Here is a 13,274-nt window from a genome sequence, read left to right on the forward strand (position 1 = left end):
CCCCCAGCTGCCACTGGGTAACATGGAACATTGGCATAATAACTATACAGTTTAGTACATAGTATTTGATTATTATAAATTTATTAATAACCACGAATGCTGATTTGCTATGTAGGCAAATGGTTTGTCTATCTAGTGAACTGGCACTCGTGGTTGTTAATTAATTTAATCTGCTTTATCTAACCTACTTTACTGAAATGTAAAAAGGAATATTGTACAACCTTAGGAAATTACAAATTACCATATTATTTATAAACGGTATGCTCACTAAAATGAAGAGCAGAAACGATCGAACATTCTCACAATTCAAACAAAATGTTGCTTTAATACAGCATTTAAAGAACCACCTGATACTTACACAGTTGGCCAACTTGAATGGCTCCTTCCTTGCTTTCATTTCTCATGAGCCTATTGAAATTGTCAAAGAAATTTGCCTAGCAAGCTCACGTTTGGCTGAGAGCATAATAAGGTGGTTAAGGCTTTCTTGCCCTGTAGTAGAACTTAGGTTATGCCCTATCACTTCAATGGGAAAACACTGGGTTGTTGGTTGGATATTCAGCTGGTGGCTGAATATCACTCATGCCCTGGCTCCCCCAATCTTACCCTTGGTAATGACTGGCTGGGTGGGGTGAGATCATAGGGAAGCACTGCTTGAAGGAGCCTAAGAGCATGTGCTGCCCATCTCCCAGCCTTTCTCTTATTTATTATTATTTATTACGTTTATATAGCACCATTTTCTTCCAAGAAGCTCAATGTGGTGTACATGGTTCTCCCCTCCCCGTTTCATCCTCACAGCAACCCTGTGAGGTAGGTTAAGCTAAGAGATGGTCCACCCAGTGAGCTTCGTGGCTGGGTGAGGAGGATTCAAACCCTGGCCTCCTAGGTCATAGTCCAACACACACTAACCATTATGCCACACTTTGCCTTGGAGCTCCAGCCAACTGTCAGGAACATAGGCAGCAAAAGCCAACTTGTGCTTGCCATTTCTTCTTGGCTCCTAGATGGAGGACAATGGGGGGAAGTGCTCCTTTTTGTATTGACTCAAAGATGCAGTGTGAGATCAGGGATAAGACCCCATGTCTTGGGGTTGGGCTATGCCCATGTAAGAGAGAAAAAAAGGGGGAGTTCTGATCACATTTGACTCGGGCTTCACCCATCATTAATTCCATTCTGGCTTGGAATTTTCCTGGGATTTAGCACAGAAAAAAAAGCTGCCCAGCTCATTCTTGACCAGTTTCAGTTTAATAAAGGTACGCTCGCTCATCTAACGCAAGCAACATGAGGATGCAACTGAGCATTCTTTGGGTAATGTCTTTTGCCAAAATAGATTTTCCAGAACTTTCATGTAAATTGGTTCAAGGTGCTTTTTTATGTGCCACAATTTTGAGTTTTTTTAATTTTAAGAAGAAAGCCAAAGCTGCTTGACACAGTACTCCATTAGCCAAATGCCCATCTAAGTATGATACACTAACTGAGCATAGGTCACAATGCTTCCTTGATCTGCATCAGATGACTGTAAAGGGCCCCTAGCCTTCTGGGACCCTGGGGCACTCCAGTTGTCTCTCTCTCTGTGCACCCATGACTTACTGCCATGTCATGTACTGCTGTGTGATGAGCAAGGAAGTGAGATGGACTTGTTTCCATCGGACTAGTGCAGTGCCTATTTGGAAGCCTCTAGCAATCCACAAGGGCCAATGAGGTGACTGGTTTATGCTGGTAGCCCTCTGCTAGCCATACCTGTATACTATATGGACTGGGCCTGCCCCATCACTGATGTTGAGGACCACTACTTATAAGCCGCATGCAGAGTTTTGCTAGATGTGCGTGCCAGTGGAAGGTTCTGAGTGCTCTTAGCTCAGCATTCTAGAATGTTGGAACCAATAACACCCGGAACCTTCCATTGGCATGCAGATGAAGCAAACTCTGCATGCAAGGATTTAATCCATGTTCTTAGTAGAGGTTGTGAAGAATTTGGGGGCATCTCTTATTGGACTCTGAGATAGAGTGGAAGAAGGAACTGGACATGTAGGGAATTAGAGGGAAGAGGCATATAGAAACACAGACGTTTTCTCACTGGATTTCTCAGCTTTTAATGAATTTGCATGATTTCTCATTCTGTTTCACAACAATGAGGTCTCAGTCTAGTGTGCACTTACAACTAAATTTAATGCAGAGGTTTCATGAGATTTGCATGGCAGGAAGCCCACCAGATGTTGCACTATGAAGATAACTGAATACTGCCACAGCTTGAGATCCTCTACTAATGTCAGAAGTATAATTCCATCATTTATTCAGAGCACATTTGTATCCTTATATCCAGACATATCAGATAATTTAAGTTTGAATCATGGATAATTTATTGTGTGTGTGTGTGTGTCCAGTTCTGGCCACTACAATTTAAGAAGGATATTGACAAGCCAGAATGTATGCAGAGGAGGGTGACGAAGATGACCAAAGGTCTGGAAACCAAGATTTGTGAGGAACAGTTGAGGGAATTGGGTATCTTTAGCCTGGTAAAGACCGAGATGAGATATGATAGCCATCTTCAAATATCTAAAGGGCTTTCACATGGAAGATGGAACATGCTTGTTTTCTCCTGATTCAGAGGCCCAAACCAATGGATTCAAGTTGCAAGAAAGGAGATTCCCACTAAACATCAAGAAGAACTTTCTGATAGTAAGAGCTGTTCAACAGTGCAACAGACTCTCAGAAGAGGTGGTGGACTCTCCTTCCCTGGAGGCTTTTAAGCAGAGTCTGGATGGCCATCTGTCATGGATGATCTAGTTGAGATTCCCACATTGCAGGGGACTGGTGTTGGGGTCAGCCCCCTCAATATTCCTTAGCAGGGGGCTCAACAACCCCAGCATTGAGGGGGAAGAGGAGGACAAACCGCCGAGCCCAGGGCAGCATCAAAGGCAGGCTGCTGTTGAAAACAGCAAGTTTCCAAAACTGAATAGGTAATACCTCTGTTTCTGTGCCCTGCCACTTTGGCCACTACTGCACCTAATGAGAAGCCACGCAGGACCTGCGGCTTCAATGTGGACAGTTCCTAGAATCCTCCTGGATATCATAGTAGATTCTAGATCACCCCTTCAGTTCTTGTGGGGAGCAGGATGAGAGGTTCCCCTGCCACTTTGGACAAAGTCAGCACCAGCAGTTAAAGGTTCCTAATGGCCCTGGTTCAGCTTAATCCAGTCTTTTGCCTCTTTTTGCTTTGCGTATCCAGATTTTGCTTCTGCCTTACCTACTCTTGCTAATCATCATAATCATCATTCCTGTGACTGAAAATTCTTCAGTTACTTAGTGGCAAGAGAAATGTACTCTCCACGTCCTCAGAGGGAGCCTCCAGTTTACGAATATTTCCTGTGTTCCTGACTTCTGTAATAGTTTCCATGGCTTAACTCTGGGAAGCCTCGGAAAAAGCTAACAATGGACGTCACATACTGAATAATGCCCTTAGAACCATGCCCACAGACTTCCTTTGATAAGCGTATGAGGTATTTGAAACAACAGTGTGGTAAATAAATTCTTCTGACCCTTTCTCCATTAGTAGGTTAATGTTTCAGATGTGGCAGAACAGGAAGCGTTCCCCCCCCCCCCCGCCCCAGAGTGTGGTGATTCCGGTACACGTACTAGGAACATAACATTTTAAATACGGCCTCATGAAATCAAAAGTGTTATATCTTCTTTTATATTCCTGCTGGGCAATTAAGTATTATGTCACCAGTTGGCTACTCCCCCCCCCCATAAAACAAGAAATGTCAAATGAAGATGGATTACAGTTTTCACCATTATTCAGATTGATAATGTTTTTACTCAAATCCCATCTGGTGTCATTTTGAAAAATTCAGTATTAATTTCTAGGATTCCACGCCTGCTGAGAATGCTCAGTCATCAGTGAGGAAGAGCTAAACTCAGTTGTAGAGCATCTGCTTGGCATGCAGAAGGTTCAGCCTCTGGCATCTCCTGGTAGGGATGAGAATGCCACTCATCTGAAACCCTGGAGAACCACAGCCAATTGGTGTAGACCAGCAGTTCTCAACCTGTGGGTCCCCAGATGTTGTTGGTCTACAAGTCCCATCATCCCTGAGCTTTGGCCTTGCTAGCTAGGGGTAATGGGAGTTGTAGTTCAACAACATCTGGGAACCCACAGGTTGAGAAAGGCTGGTGCAGACAATGCTGTACTAGATACAGGCAACGACTGATTCATGCATGACCACACACATGCACATCGTGGTGACTCAGAAGTGGCTGGAGAAGGGGGCAGAATGGGAGACGGAATGGAGCGGAATGGGGCGGAGTGAAGCTTATGCATGCACCACCAATGCATAAGGGGCTCAGGAATCTAAGCCCCATACAAATTGATTGTTGCCTGTATACCAGTAGTCTGATTCGGTATAAGACAGATTTCTATGTTTATAATGGGCTGGGTTTTTTTTGGGGGGGGGGTCCTCCCTTAGGGTTCCCTCTTTTTTCTTAACTGCAAACATTAGGGTTCACTCCAATCTGCTACCTTCTTCTTATCGATTGAAATGATGGTACTCTTTGGGCTACGTAAGGATAGGCAACCAGAGAAGAGTTTCCTATTGATAATTTAGGACAAGAATGTTTCTGTTGTTGAATATGCCTTGTTGCTTGTATGTTACAGCCAAGCTCTATAATTCTGTAGTTTTCTATATAATAAATTTGCTTATTAAACATCTTTAAATGAGCAAAAATTCAGTTAGTATGTTAGGTTCAGGACAGAACGTCCTTGATACTCCCATTCAGGCAAGACTTGCTTAATGGTAAACAATAGGCTTCAAAACATCAATTGTTTATTGGATTATAGTGCAAATGACACATCTCCAGCAACATCTGCATATTCCTTACGGCTGTCATAGTAATCAACATTCTCCACTTTTCAGAAGCATTCAAAAACAGGAAATTTTCACTCTGCTAGCCTTTGCGTCCTTCCAAGGAAATAAATAGCTCCCTCATCTATTGTTGTTAGTATTGTTCAGGTAATAGCTGTAGAAACAGCAATCCTTTCCAAGCACAGATATAGAACGTTGCCCCAGAAGACATTTTTTTGAACTTTATATCTGGGGCATTCTGAACTTTAAAGTAGGTTATGAAACGTATGAAGAGTTCAGGTTCCTGCATGGTCTCAGATCAGCATACTCATCTTTGCTGCATGTATTCTAAGTTTTAAAAACAGCAAAGCCCTTAAGACACATTCTAGAAAAAGAGAAATTCTGCGACCCGTATTGACAATGCAAACTCAACAATTTTGCACAATTCCCCAGATTCTGAACACTCTTCAGCTATGCATGCAGAAGGACAGGGAATTGTGTTGAGCATTGAGGCCCTGCATTCAGCCACAGGATTTAAGTAGCACCGCTCATGCACTTTCAAGAATATTGTCACAGCCTCAAAAATTTAAAACGTGCCTCCTTTTTTTTTTTTAATGGGCAGGCATTAAACTATGGTGAATACAGAGGCATTCAATGGGTTTCTTCTTAACTCTGAAATTCAATTTAGTGAAGGTCTGCCAAAGCACAAGTTTGAGCATTGGGAAGCCATTTAATGGCTGGAGGAGCATGGGGTGGTCTTATTTATATATTTGTACCTTCATGTTTTGAAATGCATGTGTGGCAGGGAACTTTTTGCAGTTGCACTGGTCACATATACCCAGTGCTGCAATCTGTCTCAACACAGATGGATAGGTTGTGATACACTTGCAAAGAAATGAATCATCAAGCTATGCCAAGGAACAACAACAAAAATCTTATCAAGAGCTTCCTGGCTTTAAAATGATGTTTGCTCACACTTTCACTGCCTGGGTCCAGCTTGTCCTCAATAAATCAGAGGCAAAACTCCTAATGGCTTAAGTGGTAGATGGTCAAATCCTTGGCATTCAATACATTCTCTTGGAAATGCCTTCCTGCCTGAACACATACAGGCATGTTTTATTATGTGCGGGGAAAACAGCTACAAGCATGAGTCAGTGTTAGCATTAGTGCACTAGATAGCTAACAGCTTGCTTGGTATGAAACCTGCCAATCTTCAGTTTCTAGTGCAGGAGGGGAAACCAGTGGAAATTGTTTAGGTGCTTTTATATGGTCATAAACCCACTTTCCCACCAGGGTAACTTCATTTATACTTGAATGTATGAATTGAAATGCTCGAGCAAGGAAGATTGCAATTCCCTTTCTTTTTTAAATTTCTTGTGTAATAATGGAACAAATAAAACATCACGCATCGGTTCAGAGTTCAGTGAATTGTTTTACCGTACTGCAAGTCAGTTCTAGAATTGTTGCCATACTCCAATGTGTGTTCTGTAAGGACTTGTATATTTGCACTCAGCTGTTAACAGGGCTCACCAACCTTTTTGGACCAAGGGCCACAGTTTGTATTTTGTGAGAGCGGTGAGGGCAATGGCCTCACGTTATCCACGCACATGTGCTTCATAACACTAAAAGCTGCACCAAGGAGATGTCAACGTTATTGTATAATCTGACCATCATACAGATCATTTCAGCCTAGTTTCAGGAGAGACAAAAGGGGCACCTAAGGATATAGGCCACTCCTTAATTTAGATGAATAAGCACAGCATCCCCAGTGCACTCCTTTTTTCAGCAGGTCCCAATACTTTAGTGATGAAAAGCAATCGCCTAAGATTTCATACCAACTTACTTGGGACTAACTATAGTTTTGCAATAAGCTAGCCTGAGCAGTTTAACTCACAACCTGTGAGCTGATTAGGTAATGGATGGAGAGATAATTATTTGCACGATAAACAGAACCCCTGGAGGCAGAGAGTAGCTGCGTATAAAAGAACTTAAGCCCTGTTGGATCAGACCAAACACCTGTATAGTCCAAAAACCTATATAGAGCCTGCTTTTCCTTTCAATAAAAGTGCCCAGGGTTAAGCATACTTTCGTTTCTTAAAGTGCTTAATGGAACATGTAGTTGGCACTAAAGCAACTAGAATGTTCAGCTGATGGAAGAACAGGGCATATTTGCAGTGCTGATCATTTCACACTGCAAGTTACTATATATTGCTGTACATTGTCTGACATAAATCTGCAGAAACATTCATACTTCAAGTTAAAGGCAGCCTTAATATAAAAGCTTGAGTAAATCAGTAGGGCAGGGATGAGAACTAGAAGCTAAAGGTCCTATCCTCATAAACCTTGAACATACCTTTCCTCTCCAAACCATAAACAGATTGAATGTATTCTGTACTTTTATGTTGGATGGACGGACATAAAGAAAGCTTTTTGAATGTTACATTGCGGGAAAGACATAAAGTGAACAAAAGCTGGCTTACAATTTGGGCCATTCAGTATTTGCATTAACAAGTTCTAGCATGATAAAGGCTTTATAAATCTAGTTCTTCTATTCCCTATATTGTGCCAGACATATTCTGCTGCTCTTACTTTTGCTCCATTCTCTCTTTTTCTCAGTACGAGTCAAGAGGAAGTATTGATATTAAGCCCTCACTGAAACATCAGGGAACCTAGCAAGCAAGAGAATAGCAAGGAGACCATGCATGTGGCTGAAATTATGAGTTCTTTAAAAGACTATCCCAGATCTTTACAATAATAATGTACCGTAGAAGTGAGGCAAGCTTGAAATCAGGATGAATAGGCAGGCAGTTCTGCAGAACGCAAAAGAAAGATTCCTTGCTCAACCCTGCCCAACAGGTATGGTAGTTGCTAGCGCGGTAACTATCTACAGTGGTACCTCGGGTTACAGATGCTTCAGGTTACAGACTCTGCTAACCCAGAAATAGTACCTCAGGTTAAGAACTTTGCTTCAGGATGAGAACAGAAATTGTGCTGTGGCGGCGGCCGTGGGAGGCCCCATCAGCTAAAGTGGTACCTCAGGTCAAAAACAGTTTCAGGTTAAGAACGGATCTCCAGAATGAATTAAGTACTTAACCCGAGGTCCACTGTAATCACACATGTAGGTATTCCCAAAGTTCTAAATGGAAGAAACTGCCCAATAGAGATTCCGATGCATGGTCTTCATACACACAGGCCTGTCCTCCACCCTCCCTACTTCTTCTCACAAAGTAAACTGAGTACTAGGCTGGGGAAGTTTGAGGGTAGACAGCAGAACATTACAACTACATGTATATGCATGTAATGTGTAATGTCATTGCCTTTGAGATTGGATGAGTTTAAACATTTGGCAAAATAAAATAAATACCATGCATGACAAAACTTAAATTCTGCATTTTTGGAAGTCAGAGTCTTGACAAGGCAGGCGTGACTGATCTTCTTCAACATGCATTTATAAAATATAGATACATTATTTACTGTGTGTTTCAGGGTCAGGTTACCCTAACGTGGCATTAATATAAGCAGTATATGATGTGTTTGGTATACGTAGCACAGCCCCTATTGTAAGCAGGTTGCTGACAGAGCCAGTAAAGTTGCTCTGTTTTAACCTGGTAAATGATGGACACTTCAGCCATTCACAGTGGAGGGAAATGAATTCAAGGAAATTCAAGGCCTTGTTGCAATCATAGCACCATCATGGACGTCTAGTCATTTGCATATTTTGTAAAATACTGATTTGGAAACCAGGTCTTCAAAGCTTAATGATGATAATTATAATCACCCTACATCAGGGACGGCCAGCTCCTAAGATACTGCAATCTACTCATACAATAAAAAACTGGCAGTGATCTACCCCCTTTTTTGGGGGGGGTTCAGGAATAAGTAATTTTTTTGGGGGGGGGAGGAAAGGGGAAGAGTCGCTCACCAAAAAACCGCTATCAAAACAATCAGCCTCACTGCGAAAACTCTGTCTTCTGTTCTGGAGATCATGCAACAATGGAGGACAGAGCAAGGGGACAGGGCCGGATTCTATTTTACCACTGCTATGGAAAGGGAGCCAGTGATCGACCGTGATCTACCAAAACCTCCCGGGGATCTACCAGTAGATCACGATTGAGCTGTTGGACACCCCTGCCCTACATGATATTTATTTGTATCCTCCACTGCAACATCTTTCAAAGTGAATTGTTTTCATACTTTTTTACACCACCACAAAAGCTTCTGATGAAACCAAAACTAACACCCCCCCCACCCCTCCAAATATTTTGAAGATGCAAGTTGAATTGACTTAAGCTGTTGGATATTTGAGGTTGCATGGAGAGCCCCTTATTCATAAGAAGTTCTTTACCCCAGAGTCACACCAATTTTAGATCTTCAGGCATGACCCAGGCATGGACCTTTAGATGCTTGCACTCTTGAGGAATGGAGGGTGGCCTAGTCTCTCCCTCTGACTCCACCAGAGGCTCTTCTGCTGGCAATTGTATTGGATCGGATCCTGAAGGCTCCTAAAGAGATTCCTCTGGAGGTTTCTTGCAGAATCTCTGAGCCTTTGGGGCTAGCACCAAGAAGACCCCGCCTGCTCCCTCATGTCTTTGATCAGTGTCAGGTCTGATTTGTCACCCAAGGAATTAGAAACATGCTCTGTATCAGGACTGGGCGTAACACATGATAACAATCATGTACATCTTTCATAAGCTGCAGCCTCTTTTGTAAATATTGGATTTGTCAAATCTAGTCATTTTGGCAATTGATCTCCCCTCCCCCCCCAAATAAAAGAACAAAAAGAAAGTATAAGCTGGTAGCTGAAGCAGGTAGCTTAGAGATTCAGGTGGTAACAAAAGCCATGCAAGAAGTAGGGCTATTTAATTCTGCAGATAAGTTGCTTCTATAGCAAGCCAAGGAGGCTGGAGTGGTTCAGAGTGATTGGAACATCTTCTTAGCTCCAGGCAAACATAACACACTTGCAGCTGGGGAAATGTAAAATTCATGCTGACAACTAGCTCAGTTTCTTGGTTGTAGACCCTATATATAATGGACTTACCACATGGAAGATACATATTGAAACCTAAAAGTAGAGCCGCAGAATCAAAAAGGAATTGAGCATGTGACATCATATGTTGATCTCCTGAAATGCATAAATCCATCATAATTAAAGGAAGCTTCCTTATGCCCCTGGAATGTGTGACTTGGAGTCCTTTCAAACACATTTGTTTGGGAAGATTCCCTCCCTCCGCTCCCTTTCTGGGTACAAAATTTGCTTGGCTCTCTCATAATCCCTCCTGGCACAGTAGTGTCTTTTATTTAATTTGCTAGCAAAATGCCAGTTATTATGAGTGATGGGGTAGGTTGTTGGTGAAGAGAGATCCTATGCATTAACAGAGGAGTACCTAGTGAACATTAGTAGGTGATCTTCTTACCCTCTCAGCATGGAAAGGATCAAATCAAAAGGAAAGAGAGAAATGACTCATGCTATCTGTGCCTTTAGTTGAAAATGAAGAAATGGAACATGTTTATATCTGAAGTACAAAGGCTTATCTTGTTCGCCTTCCTTACATCAAAACCAGCATTAAATATTACAAACAAAAGCTTAATTTATGTTGGCTTCTCCCAGTCCCAAGTAAATGGTTATGTCAAAGCCTTTGTTTTTATTGATTCTTCTATCTGTGCTGCCCATGGCTGAAAACCAAACTACACATTCAGAAAGCTCATATGGTGCAGATCACCTGTAGTGCTTAATTTCAGAATGCAGGGTAGAAGATTGCCTGTTTGAATACTATTTCCACATCTGATGAATGCATTGTAAGCTTTATGGAAATATGCTATCAATCTCATAAGTAATTGAATAGTCAAAAACTATTGCCTCGAATATTGCTGTGAAATGGACGGTTAGCTGTGCAAGAATATGGTGCAATTGCTTTTTCATAAAGCAGTAAGTGTGATCTTGTATGCAATATTAAGACTGCAAACCTAAGCACGCCTACTAGAAAGCAAATTTCAATGAACTAAGGAGACCTCAATTCAGAGTACATTTAGGGTTAGGCCGTGAGGTATTTTTGGATATTTGTTACACACATGTAAAACTTCACTTGGCAAAAATGCACATGTCAAATGTCATGCACACAAAATGACTGCTTCAAAGGCGCTTTTGGCGTCATGTTTGGAAATGCTCTAATATCACCAGAACCTGACTCAAATTGACTTTGAGTGCCTTTGAAAGCTATCTGCCAGGAAAAGGTTTAACAGCTGTGGCTTTCCAACCACTGCAGCTTTGGGATAGGCAAAGAGAAGCCACCCCCCGCCAAACATCCCTTTCCTAAGGCCCCTGTAGCCATGCTTTTCTATTGCACTGCCATGATTATTTGTACCCATGTAACTATCAGGACGTGGGTGGTTCTGTGGTCTAAACCACTGAGCCTAGGGCTTGCTGATCAGAAGGTTGGCAGTTCAAATCCTCGTGACAGGGTGAGCTCCCGTTGTTTTGTCCCAGCTCCTGCCAACCTAGCAGTTCGAAAGCATGTCAAAGTGCAAGTAGATAAATAGGTAGCGCTCCAGCGGGAAGGTAAATGGTGTTTCCGTGTGCTGCTCTGGTTTCATCCAAAGTGGCTTAGTCATGCTGGCCACATGACCCGAAAAAAACTGTCTACGGACAAACGTCGGCTCCCTCGGCCAGTAAAGCGAGATGAGCACCGCAACCCCAGAGTCGTTCGAGACTGGACTGGTGAGAGGTCCTTTACCATTACCTTTTTAAACTATCAGGGCAGTCAGATGTGATCTCGATTTCATTATTGTTTGTGCCTGAAAAAAGTTTCAGGGTTGGTCATACTGTTTCATTTCCAGTCAGTGTTTGTATAGCCTATAGCATCTGCCTGAAACCACACAACAATTTCACATCACAAATGTTCCGAGACTGTTGTTGTTTTGTCCTGCTTTTGTTACACTGTAGCCCCTCTGGGCAGCAATAACCTGGTAGCTTTGGGAAAGCAACACTAACAAACAACAAAACAGAATAATCCCAACACTAATGCACTATTATTGTGTCAAGAGCCTGTTGTGGAATACACCTGCAATAAAACACCAGTCTGAAGGCCGCCTAGGAAGTTCCAGAAGGAGTAAGCACTCCCCTCTGAAACCTGGAGCTGAAAGTTCATTCAGACAAGAGTATTTAAGCCCTGAAGTCTCTTACACCCATTCCAGATACCACCTCTCTTTATTGGCACCTCTTGTGAAATACTGTGAACTTCACTTCTGCTGTTGGTTTCCTATGTTCACAAAACTTTGCACAGTAACCTCTGCAAAAGCAGTTAGTATTCTGTTTACTCAGTACTCTCTGGTCCATTGCAGATTAGCAGACTGTGATTATCCTAGGTTAATAGTTCATAGTTTTACATATAACGTTTCTAGATGGGAAGCCGAGCCCTGTTACAGGCATTTTTTGTTGACTCCATATTTGTTTCTGTGTACTGCTATAGCACAAAAAAGGAACACACCCAGAACTTTGAAAGTATTTGACCCATTTCATGTCAGCACAAGCTCAGTTTTATTTCTGGGTTTTCCTTTAATAAGAATATCGTGTGCTAAATCAACAGATCATTTTCCCTCCAGGAATAATAGCCTTATTCTTCTTCTGCACAGAGCCCAGAACGTTACTTGTAAATCGGCACTAATTTGGAGTTTGGGAGGACCAGAGTGGTTTAAAGTTAATGAAATGAATTTGATAATCTCTTCCTGCAACTGATCCAAATGTAAATAGATAATGTGTGCCTTGTATGGAATCCAGAGAGGAATCCCTCCTGTAACAGCAAGTATGACTCACTCTAAATTGAAAGCTTAGTAAGAAAATATCCCCATTTAAAAGGCTTTTAAAAAATAATAATAAAAAAATCCATGGACATGTTTGCTTTCAGCCCTGCTGCTCAGCTTTCCAACCAAGGGAAGTGGAATCAACAAATCCTGCTTTTCCTGCAACACAGAGAAATGTTCTGAAGCAAAAAGTCAGCATCATTGGGTGTTTAGCATAAAGAGTCACAGAACAGTGAACTCTTTTGTGTAATAATCACATTAGCATTGTTCATCCATGGGTTGAAAGCATTCCTTTTTCTTTCTTTACGCAAGTTTCATCATAAACAGCTTTATTTGTTCAACTTGGAAAAATCATGGACTTACTTAAGGAAGTTGATGGAAGGAAAGTTTTCAGCTGCCTCCTTTCCTTTCCAGCTACATAAAGTTTCAATAATAAGAATTAGTCGTAGTAGTTCACCTTTAAACTTTATGACTTCAAACCTCAGATAAGTGAATAGAAGGGTGTACATGATAGGAAAATTTCTCCCCTTGCCACCACCCCAGCCCTCTGCTTTACCCCAAGCCTCTCTGGGTGGTAATGAGGCCCTTCTGAATATGTGGGATGAGAGACACAAGGGTCTATTGGGGATGAATTCATCCTTA

At 42.0% G+C, this 13,274-nt stretch overlaps 1 long non-coding RNA gene across 1 annotated transcript; it reads left to right on the forward strand.

Moving 5' to 3' along the window:
* Positions 1–5,210: 5,210 nt before the first annotated feature.
* On the forward strand, positions 5,211–12,808 carry LOC310658365. Its single transcript, XR_014502277.1, has 3 exons — positions 5,211–10,236; positions 11,213–11,448; positions 11,927–12,808. It is a non-coding gene; the product is annotated as an uncharacterized lncRNA (long non-coding RNA).
* The last annotated feature ends 466 nt before the right edge of the window (positions 12,809–13,274 follow it).

Source organism: Podarcis tiliguerta, assembly GCF_965153285.1.
Source record: "Podarcis tiliguerta genome assembly, chromosome: 10".
NCBI lineage: Eukaryota > Metazoa > Chordata > Lepidosauria > Squamata > Lacertidae > Podarcis > Podarcis tiliguerta.